Raw genomic sequence first — 11,756 nt, 5'->3', positions numbered from 1 at the left:
ATCTAGCGTTATTTTCTCGGGTCTCCAATTTGTCTAGTATGTCCTTTTCTCCTTTTTTTAATGCCTGAATCTCGGAGCAGTTCAACTCAACTTGTTTATTCAAAGCTACTATTGAGGCTTCCATTTCACAGATCCTGTCAGTAATTGCCGTCATTTTGGCTTCTAAAGATTCGCATGACTCTTGTATTTTAGTTTGATTCATCTCTGAAATGGTGAACTTGGAGCAGATTTCCAAAGCTAAGGCACCCAACATTTGTGCCAGATTTAATTGGTCTGATACAGGAGGGGGAACATGGCGGCGGGCTAATCTGCACTGCGGGGTCTCTCTCTCCACCTCCGTGCGACGGCGGTTAAAATATGCCCTGAGCCAAGCATTGATTTACTGAAGGTTTTTGGTTTATTAAGTGCTACCTGGTTCTCTCCTCGATTCCCGTTTCCAGTGACTTTCGGCGATTTTTTTGGTGTTCCGTTTTCCATAGTGCCTGCGGTCTGGGGCGTTCCACAGCTGTGCCTCCCGGCGTGTGCAGGCATTCGAAACGCCGGCTGATAGCTCGTCAGGTCGACAAGTCGTCAGGTCGACGAGCTGCTAGGTCGGCTGGTAGACTGGAGGGCTGGGAGTGCTGGCCTACAACGAAGGACTGGATTCAGCTCGGCTGAGCAGAAGCTTCTCTGGTACTCACGGCGGCGGAAGGCTGACTCAGGCAGCGTGTGCAATCTATATTGATAGATGCGCAGTGGCAAGGATTTCATTCCGTGGGTCTTCAGGGAGGATTATATCTGACAAAGGGTTACCTACCAAGGGGTATGTTAATAAAGATAAGGTGGAGTCGGATTACAATAGGGCCTTTTTATTGAAAAAACTCTCGTCTGATCTTCTGAATTCACGCAGATATAAAATAGTGCCTCAATTATTCTTGCTTTCTACTAAATTTCAGCCTCAGCAGATGGAAATTCATAAGCATTCTAATTTCATTCAGCCTATGACCCCCAGACAAGCCAAAAAGTTAAATAAGGGGGACTGTAATGCGACCCCTCCTCCAATTCACCCCCCAAAGAGAAAAGGGAAAGCAAAGTAGATCCTGGGATCTCCACAAGTAGATAACGTAGCTGAAAGGGGCTCAGACCCTCACTTAACTCCGCTTGAGCACTCTGGTTTTTTGGAGAGCCGGCATTTAGAAGAGGCACAAGTGGCTTTAGAAGAGAAGATTACAGTCTCAGCCCATCACTCCAGATACACGCTGCATGATAAAATCTATTCCCCATGGAAGCCTGTGAAAGCTCCCTCTACTATTATCCCCCTGGTCACAACATCAGGGAAACCCACCAATAAGAAAACAGGTAAGGGCCTAAAGGGGGCACAGCAAGTTACCTTGGCCTCACAACAATTGAAAGAAGCTCCGTCACTTAAGGTTACGCCGTCTCTCAGGTCAAATTTCAAAATAAAGGAAAAAATACAAACGGTTGCCTTGCCGGGGGAGGAGTCTCACTCTGTTATATGTAATGACAAGGGGAAAATAGATCTAACTAAGACTCCAAACTTTTCTGAGCCAATAATGAATACTAACCCATTGTGTGGTGAGGTAGGACTCTCCAATTTCACAATTGCTAATAGGTATGAGGTACTAGGCGATACTAGCTCGGAACTTCCCCCTGACCCGGGCACTGCCTCTGGCGTCGACTCCGACCCTTTCTCTACAACAACTTCTACGTCAGTCACATCAGCCGCTAAGTCTGTCTCCTTAGATTTACCACCATTGCCAACAGGAACATCCTCCAGAGACCAATTAATAGACTATAATGTAGCTCACATATGATCTCGACCGAATATAGCACGTTACAACGCGTGCTATTACCACGCAGTAGGTAACAACGTGGTCGTTCCAACAACCACGTTGTTACCACACGTGGCATTACATCGCAAATCATTTCTACGACTTGTGCTAGGTGGCGCGCCGGACTTAGGAGTAGTATAAATTACTATTCCTACTCCAGTTAGCGCAACAGCAGGGAAGGTGTTGGATTCAAAATCCAACACATTCCCTGGTGTTGCACGCCACCTAGCAAAAGTCGTTGAAGCGTCTTGCGATATAATGCCACGCGTGGTAACAACGCGGTCGTTGTAACGACCGCGTTGTTACCTACCTGCGTGGTAATAGCAGCGTTGTAAAAGCTGTTTCCCGATCTCGGCCACATACAGGGTTCACATGACAAATGTCTTGCCTTTTGGTTCACTAATGGCACTGTCACCAGTGTAGGGACAGGGCAGAAAAGGTTTTTAGTTCACTTTAAATACGTACTTCTCAGTACAGTGCTATAATGTGACATATAAATGTCAAAACTTCCACTTGTTAAAGAAATGCAAGGTTTTTTAATTTTGAAGAGACTCTATCATATCTTGCCTTTTTTGTTGAATGGCCTACATAGTAAACATTTACAGAGCTTGGCTCGTGCACAGGCTCAGGCTCTAAGAGCCATGCCAGACCCCTGGCTCAACTCTGATTCGGCGCTCCCTGGTAATTTGTTGGCTCTCCCACCTCTAAGTATGTCACAATACCTTATTTCTTACACACAATAAAACATGAATGCTGCAACAAGAAGGTTTCTTTTCCAACTAAGTGTAAACAATAGGCCGACTGCTTGGACGCTTGTGAACTTCAAGTCAGACGTACATGCGTGTAGACAGCGTCCACCGACTATTTTCACAAGGTGGACAACGTCCATTCTGCCTAGAAGTTGGGCTCACTGAAACATGCTGAACTTGTCCCTGTGTCATTTTTACACACCAGAACACGTTCAGCAGCGCCTGTATGTTGTCGGCTTTCCATTCCCAGCAGCGATGTACGGGAGGGGGCCTTTTTATTTTCTCCTTCAGCTGGCCCAAAGATAAAAGCCGAAGTCAAGGGGCCATCAAACCCCTTTTGTTCCAATATGATCCTGGCAGGGTGCGAATTGGAGCCTCACACTAAGATGCAAATACAAGGGAGGGGAAACTAAGGCTCACAGCTTATTACTTCACAGGAACTTAAAAGAGGCATGCTTTTAACTTTGTTCATTCCCTGTAAATCAGAGATACACATGCACTGTAAGAATGTCAGATATGTTGGTCTGTTCCAGTATTTACACAAACAACAATTTAAATACCACAATTTTATTTATTTTATAACGCTACTCATCCCAATGCAGGGTGTGAATACTTTATGCAACAGTGACATTATAGATTGACAATAAATCATGTAAGTGTTCAAATCAAGTACAAGATGTGTTACATGGAACAGTGATGGTTACAAGGTGTAGGAGTCACATCCTTTATTGCTCACTGTGCTATATTAGAAGGATTACAATTTATGAACTGCAAGTAACAAAAGGATCTCTGTTAAAAGCAGTAACCCTACTGATCTACATAAAATAAAAATGTGCCATCTGCATGTTACATCGTGTGCTTTACAGGACACAAATTAACCATCTATGCTACTTTGATTCAAATATGGGATTAGACAAAAGACTGGTCTCTCCCTCCAGAGTTATTTTTCCATTATTCTTATTCTCTGAGGTGTACTGAGCATACAAAGATCTCTGCAACAGGTGCCTTATCCGCACATAATATTTTAAAGAAAAGTTTTTGCAACCAATTAAGAAGAAAGTATCTACTGCCATGTTTCTCTTTGTTGCCAATTTCTTTGTGCTGAGGTTTTTTTTCAATCTCATTTGCTAATTCTCCTAGTGCTCTTAACTGTACTCATGATAGACCTGCTAAACATATGTGTGAGGACTTAATATCTGAAGTCTTATCCTGTGAAGTCACTTCCTGTAATGCCACGTGCGATGTCAGGTGCTGTGATGTTACACGCCATGATGTCACTTGCATCCTTCTCAACTTGGTTAGCCCCCTCCACTTCTTTTTTGCGGACGTGTCCCCTGCTTCAACGTAAACGTGTGCAGACCTACAATGGCCCAATGGCTTATTTCTGCTGCCACTGAAAAAAATTCGCTGAACCTTGACCCGCTCAACCGTCAGGGACTCTGAAAGTCTGTAGGCTTTGAATTTTCAGTATCTTACCGCCCTCCTCACTTTTCTTCAATCTCGTTTGGTAGAATCCACAACATCTATAGATTTGTTTTCCTCGTCACGTTGAGTTGCCGCTTGCTGGACAGTGAAGATACACGGTAGAAATGAAGTCACGTGATTGGTGGAGCTGACCTACTTTCATCCAATGATAATAGTCTGGAGGCGGCACTGCCCTCAGGGGAATCCCGAGGTTTTTGACAGCTGTTGCTGGCAGAACTTGTGAAAGTTTTAGTCAAGGTTTAACTACTATAAACCCTATTTAATGCTGGCCCCCTGCCCAGACTGCTCGTGCTCATTCATATTAACTAAGAAAAAGCTTGTTAGAATACTGGTGGGAAAACGTTTCCCAGACCGCCGGTTTGGAGTCGAGGTACTTGGGATATTACAGCAGTTAATATCGTCTGTGTCACGAAAATGAAGCAATGCTCTACGATCCTAACCGCCGGACCTCCCGTTAGTCTTGCTTTCCAGGTCTTCTTATATGTAACCGCCTACCCTGCTTGGATTTACCGCTGTGCACTTGTTTATGACCTAAACTCATACTTCAGGCTCCAACTTTAAACGTGTCAGGGTGTTTTTTAAACTTAAAAAGAGGGTCTATTGATGACTGGGTACTTATTTATCATCTATCGTTACGGAACCTACGACAATGGTAATTTCTTGCTCACCCTCCTACTCCTAACAATAGCCCATACAGGTATAAAGAGACCGTGCAGTGCCCCAGTGCAGCAAACTCCGATTCGGTTTTTCCGATGACAATACCTAATTTTTGACATCGTAAAATGTGCCAATTATGCTGTTTTGATATTTATTACATATCAATTATGTAGTTCAATACGAGGTGCTAAAAAGCTGCAACGTTACCTACCTTGTGTGAACCAAGGAATGATACTGCTTAGAGAAAGAACGTGTGACTCGGTTAGATAGTGAAATGACCAATGGTCCAATCTAAATAAACAAGCATTTGCAATGCAATTGGTGTCTGATTCACACGAGTTTAAGCTATAAGTAATTGACAATGCCTTTTATTTATGTTTTTGGTTTAAAAAAATAAATGAAAGGCATTCTCATTTCCAGTACTAATAGCTTAACCCCTTCGCCGCTAGGCTCCCCCCCCCCCCCCCCTGCTAAGCCTTTTTTTGGGGCTATTTTGGGTAGTTCGCGCTTAGGCGCCTGTAACTTTATGACCACACAAGGTTTCCATGCCAAATTTGCATGCCAAATTTGCATCCTTTTCTTCCAACATGACGGGGATTTTAAAGGTACCCAGGGTTTGTTGATTCCCCTGGAGGGGACCTAGAAATTAGCCAAATATAGCTAAATTTAGATTTTTGTTTTGCAAGAATGGGAAAAAAGGGCTACAGAAGAAAGCATCAGTTTTTTCCCTGCAAATGGTATCAACAAAGGACTTGTGGTGCTGACATCACCATCTTCCCAGCTTTCAGGGACAAGCAGACTTTTGTCAGAAAACCACATTTTTCAACACAGTTTTGGCATTTTTCTGGGACATAGCCTATTTTTGCTATTTTTTGTGCATTCAACCTCCTTCCAGTTAATGGTAAAAATGGGTATAAAAGCAATGATGGATCCTGAAAAGCTATACATTTCTGAAAAGTAGACAACATTTTGAATTCAGCAAGGTGTCATTTGCATAGATCCTTTAAGGTTTTTGTATAGAAGCTAGAAAAATTGAAAATGAGTTAAAAAAACAGTTATTTGTGCCAACGTTTTCACCTGTAACTTCGACTAAGTACGACAGATATTTGAAAGCAATATACCATTACATCCGCTGGACCCTTCTGGTTGTGGGGATATATAGGACTTGTTGGTTCACCAAGAACTCGAGGAACTCAGAGTCAATAACTGAGCAGCTTCTTGCAATGGTTTTTTATTGTGTACCGGGAATATGGCAATTCTTTTGGGAAGATATAAACAGGGAAAAATCGGTATGAAAGTCACCTATGTATTTCTGAAATGGGAACAAAATATAGAGTTTAAAAACAGTAGCAATTTGCACATCTCCGAAATTGTGGGTACCCATACCAGCATGTGAATTATTGGTCATTTTTCAAAATGACTTCTTTTACACGTTGTCTTACATTTGGAAGGCAGAAATGCATCAAAAGTGAATAGGTAATAACAGTTGCTCTACAATTCTGTGTTCCCCTAAGTCTACCGATAAAAATGTTACCTCACTAGTGTGGGTAGGTGTAGTGCCCGTGACAGGAAACATCCCAAAACGAACATGGACACAACACATTTTCACAGTGAAAACAGATCCTTTTTTTGCAAAGTGCCTCACTGTAGATTTTGAACCCTAGCTCTGCCGGCATCTAGAGAAACCTAGCAAACCATACCTTTTTTAAAACTACACACCTAGGGGAATCCAGAAAGGGGTGACTTGTCTGGCTCTCACCAGGTACTGTTACCTATAATCCCTTGCAAACCTCACAATTTGTAAAAAAAACAAATTCCTCACATTTCTGTGGTGGAAAGTTCTGTAATCTGCGTGGATCCACAAAATTCCACCCTCCCTGCATTCCCCAAAGTCTTCCAAGAAAAATGGCACCTTACTTGTGTGGGTGGGTCAAGTACCCGCAACAGGCAAGGGCCCAGTACTACAGATTAAGGAGACATAAAAATTACCCATCTTGGGAAACCTACCATACCCACACATTTCTGAAAACTAGACACCCAAGGGAGTCCAGCAAGGTATGGCTTGCATTAACCCCCAAATGTTTTCCTACCCAGAATCCCCTGCAAACCTCGAATTTAGCTGAAAAAAAACAAATTTTTCTCAAATTTCTGTGTGGGAAAGTTCAGGAATCTGCATGGATCCACAAATTTCCTACCACCCAGCACTTCCCTGTGTCTCCCGATAAAAATGGTACCTCACTCGCGAGGGTGGGTCAAGAACCCGTGACAGACAGGGGCCCAAAATTTATTGAGGAGACGTCAAAATTACCTATCAAAAAACAACCTGGTTTTGCAAGGGGGGTCACCTGGGTTTTTGGCCTCGGGCTCAGCAGCCATCCTGGGAAACTACCAAACCCACACCTTTCTGAAAACTAGTCACTGGGGGGGGGGGTCCATGGGGGTATGGCTTGCATGGATCCCCCAACGTTTTCCTACCCAGAATCCCATGCAAACCTCAACATTAACTGAAAAAACACATTTTCCACATTTTTGTGTGTGGAATCACCGTGCCGGCACAAATGTCCTACCCCACAGCGTTCCCTCAGTCTTCAGAGTAAAATGATACCTCTCTTGTGTTGGTGTGCAGTGCAGAATTGGCTAAAAACTTATTTTTTTAAAAATGCAGCGCTTAGAATTCTCTTTGGTATACCCTTAATCCTTATGTTTTTGGCTCTTCCCAGTCACAGGCCCTTTCCCCACCCACTCAATTGAGGTATCATTTTACTCAGGAGACTGAGGGGAACGCTGTGGGGTAGGACATTTGTGCCGGCACGGTGATTCCACACAAAAATATTTGGAAAATGTGTTTTGTTTCAGCTAATTTTGAGGTTCGCAGGGGATTCTCAGTAGGAAAACTTTAGGGGATCAAAGCAAGCCATACCTTGCTAGACTCCCCCGGGTATCTAGTTTTCAGGAAATGTGTGGGTTTGGTAGTTTTCCCAAGAAGGCCGCCAAGCCTGGGGCCAAAAACCCAGGTGACCATCCGTGCAAAACCATGTTGTTTTGTGATAGGTAATTTTGATGTCTCCTCAATACATTTTGGGCCCTTGCCTGTTGCGGGTATGTACTGCCTTGCCCACTTGCGTAATCTAAACTTACGCACACCACTTACTTACACAGAAACTCCAACACTCCTCTGGAGGTAAAATGAGCTTTATTAGTATCGTAGACAAAGGCAATAAGTCACTGAAGCTATTAAGTTCTTAGGCACCAAGTGAAACAATGAATACACCACACTATATATATACAGATATGAGATCTTGAATATAGATATATAAACAGTTAATGTACAAAGCACCTCACCAGATGCGTCTGCACCGGAGTCTTCAACATCCCTGGCCAAGCACCGAAAACTCCAAGTCGGGAACCCTGTAGAGACTGGGGCACAGGAAGTAATCTCTCCGGGCACCAAAGTCGTCCCGCGAGTGCGTCCACTCCAAGACTGAGTTCCTGAGCTCCACCTCACGGACACCGCTTTTTATAGTTAAATAAACACGTTCGAGGACCCTCTAGCAGGCGTTCTCGCCCATCCATCCATCATAGGTGCTGGACGCATCTCTGCGTCAGACCCACCCATACAGACCTGCCAGATTCTGCTTGGGTGCACCGAGGCAAAAGACATTCCTTTCCCTATCTCCGGCCTTGGAGAGCCTTGCACAGCGCATCCTCCCTATGTCCTAGAGATAAGCATAGAATGCTGAAGGCACAAAATAACCTCACGAGGTATGTCTTGCACCAGCTCGTACTGGTTTACGTGAAAAACATATTTGTTACTGCTGAAGTGTAACTACAGGTCAAAGCAGCACAAAATGGAAATGCAATACAACAAAATGGAAGACCAGAGCATCACATGGAATCGAGGTCAATATGCAGTTTAGCACGTGTAACGTGTAAAATGGCAAATGCAATACATTCCACCCCTTGACCCTCGATTCACCCATCATATCCCATTGGTCTAAATACTATGGATCTGGGACGAAGAAGGGAGAGAAGATTAGGAATACATTGAATACAACAGCATAATGAAATAGAAACACCAATAATCACTACGATAACACCCAGGATATAACAAAGCTGTCCAAAATTAGGTAGCCACCCAAACAACCAATCCCACCATCCTTGATCAACATTTTGGGTAACCCCTTTCACTAAATCTTTTAAAGCATTAATATGTGCATGGATAGATGTAGAATGATCAGATAAATTGAAACAACAGAGTCCATCAAAGTCCTCGCAACCGTGGTTGTGTTTCAACAACAAATAATCCACAGCTGCCCTATTCTGCAAAACAGCTTTTCTCGTTCCTTGAACATCTAATAGCAAATCAGCTAAAGCGGCAGAAGTATGATTGAGATTCTTCACAATTAAACAGGCAAGTTTAGCAATAGTTCTTGCATTATAAACGGACAGTCCTGGCACTCCTTCAATGGAAATAGCCAAACTAGTATACTCTGCCCTAGAAAGCAAGTCAATGTTGGAATCACAATCCTAAGGTAATTGAACAGCAGCTCTCGGGGAGCGAATATGTGTGATAGACTGCATAGGAAAAAGCATAAGACTTAATCCTGATAAGGCACAAGGTCCTCCAGTTATATTAGCTGGTATGTAAGTGTATGAAATATTGCCACATGAAAAAAGCCATCCCTTAGATAATTTCACATGGTTAACATGGCTAGCGGCTAATACTGTATGATTACAGACCATATGATTGGTAACATTACTGCAAAAGCTATCATGTCGTGACTTACATAATGTTTGTTGATCAGTGGTCAATTGTGTGCTTTACTCTAGTTTCAATTGGCCACACTTGCCAATTTTGGCAGGGTCACAAGTTAGTTGATAGCAAACGTCTCCAGTAGTGATGTTGTAGGTAACAATACTTGTCATGTTCCTCCAGAGATTATCTGTAACCTCCGGGCAAAAACGACAGTACTCATAAAGACTCAGATGTGTTTGAACATCAGTTTCCTCCACTACCCCATCAAAGTTAGTTTGGTTGAAGATGTGCAGAAGCACATGTGCAGGGGTAGGTACGGCAACAAGACAAGTAGATATCATATCAGCTGTACTCTGACGATTTCTCATACAGAAGTGGGAAGTGTTCAGCACATTCTCGGCCAAGTAGGTCCAGATGTTATCTGGTTGCTGCAACAATGCTGTCATCCGACTCGGGCGGTTGATCCCCTTCGGCATCCCCGGGCCCTCCCGGACCCCTCCGGACACGCCCAAACACAGACCACACAGCGCAAGCATCGCAGCGGCAAGCCATTCTGTGATCTAGAAACAGAAAACAAACTGGTATAATCACTCTCATAAATAACATTTTTCAGCAGGTAAATCTTCCCACTTTTCCTGTCCGGGTCTCATGACAAGGATATTATCCTTTCCTTTAGCGATTAATTCTGCAGGTTCAGAAGGTTTGTTTGGGGACTCAATCCATACTTTCGCCCCTGGGTTCTTGTCAGTAGATCCAAACCTGCCCTTACCTCGCACAGTTAGAAGGGCTGGGGCCGTCCCCTTCATGACATTTCCTCCATAAACCGGCATGATGACCATTTGGGCAACTCGGTCACCGGGTTGCACAATCAGATCATTGCCTCCACTGTTCAATAGAATTACTTTGATTTCCCCCTGGTAATCGGCATCGACCACCACTCCCAAAACCTGGATGCCTTTAAGGGCAAGCCCAGATCGAGGAGCTCTGGGGGAATTTGAACTCCAACTCCTGTCTCAATCAAGGTAATGTCTCGTGGTTGCAGTCGATAGAATTTCAGGGCATATAAATCAAGACCAGCAGCTTCTGGCGCGGCACGATATGGAGCTAAAGCTCCGGGAGCTGTCTCCCAGTACAGAATCGTGTTTGTGGCCACATGGGGCTTGATCTGCAAAGCTGGGGTCAACATGCGCATCAAAGGAGTTTCTGCATTAGCAAGGGGTTGGTTGTTCAAAATTTGCAATGCATCAGACAAGTGATCCCTCCACCCCTTCAATGACCCATCAGACAACTTTTTCAACTGCTCTTTCAACAAACCATTCATTCTCTCAATCAAACCTGCTGCCTGTGGGTAGTAGGGTATGTGATAGATCCACTCAATGTTATGCTGCACACAAAAATCTTGCACCATCTTTCCTTTAAAGTGTGACCCATTGTCACTCTGGACCTGCAAAGGAATTCCGTAATACAAAATCAACAAATTCAAAGTTTTCAGAGTGTTAGACTGGGTTGCTCTCTTACATGGAAAGGCAATGAGATAGCCAGAATAGGTATCCACCGCCGTGCAGGCATACTGACATCCTCGACTCATTGGCATTGGCCCAATGAAATCAATTTGCCCTGGCAATTTCCCTCTGCCTAGCTGGCCTCTCACTACCTTTGGAACCGGTCTGTGTTGGGTATGCTGACAAACGGGACAGTGAATGATCGCTGTTTTAATCAAATCTAGGGGAATATGCATCCCTCTACTTTCTGCCCACCTGCTAGTGGTTCGCTCGCCCAAATGTCCGCTTTTCTGATGCGCCTATTTAGCCATGCCCACCAAGTCAGAATCCTGCGTCGCCACCTCAGCTTCACGAATCTTCGCTTCTTGGTCTGCAAAGGAATTGCACCAACGCTCTAGTGAGTCAGTCGGGCAATGAGCATCAACATGATAAACTGTGACTGTACTCTGGGACAACAATTCCCAAATCTCCTGCCACAACTCCTTTCCCCAAACCTCTCTATTATGAATCATCCAATTGTGAGCATGCAATGTGGGAAACCAAGTGGCTAACCCATTGGCCGTAGACCATGAATCAGTATAAATGTGACATGTACCAGGGAGCTCTTGCTTTAAAGCCTGGTAAACTGCGTACAATTCTGCAAACTGACTACTTCTTCCCTCTGCAGTAGTCGACAGCAACTTTTTGGTCACACGATTGTATGACACCGCCTTCCAATGTCTCTTGGTCCCTACATATCTGGCTGAGCCATCTGTAAACCACACATGCTTTTGGT

General features: G+C 44.0%; 1 pseudogene; it reads right to left on the bottom strand.

Annotated features, from left to right (window-relative positions):
• Positions 1–8,513: 8,513 nt before the first annotated feature.
• Positions 8,514–10,019, bottom strand: LOC146810182 (uncharacterized; annotated as a pseudogene).
• Positions 10,020–11,756: the final 1,737 nt, after the last annotated feature.

The sequence above is a fragment of the Triturus cristatus genome, chromosome 7 (genome assembly GCF_964204655.1).
Source record: "Triturus cristatus chromosome 7, aTriCri1.1, whole genome shotgun sequence".
NCBI classification, from domain to species: Eukaryota; Metazoa; Chordata; class Amphibia; order Caudata; family Salamandridae; genus Triturus; species Triturus cristatus.
Note: the sequence above shows the minus strand (reverse complement) of the source record. Positions and strands in the feature narration are given on the sequence as shown.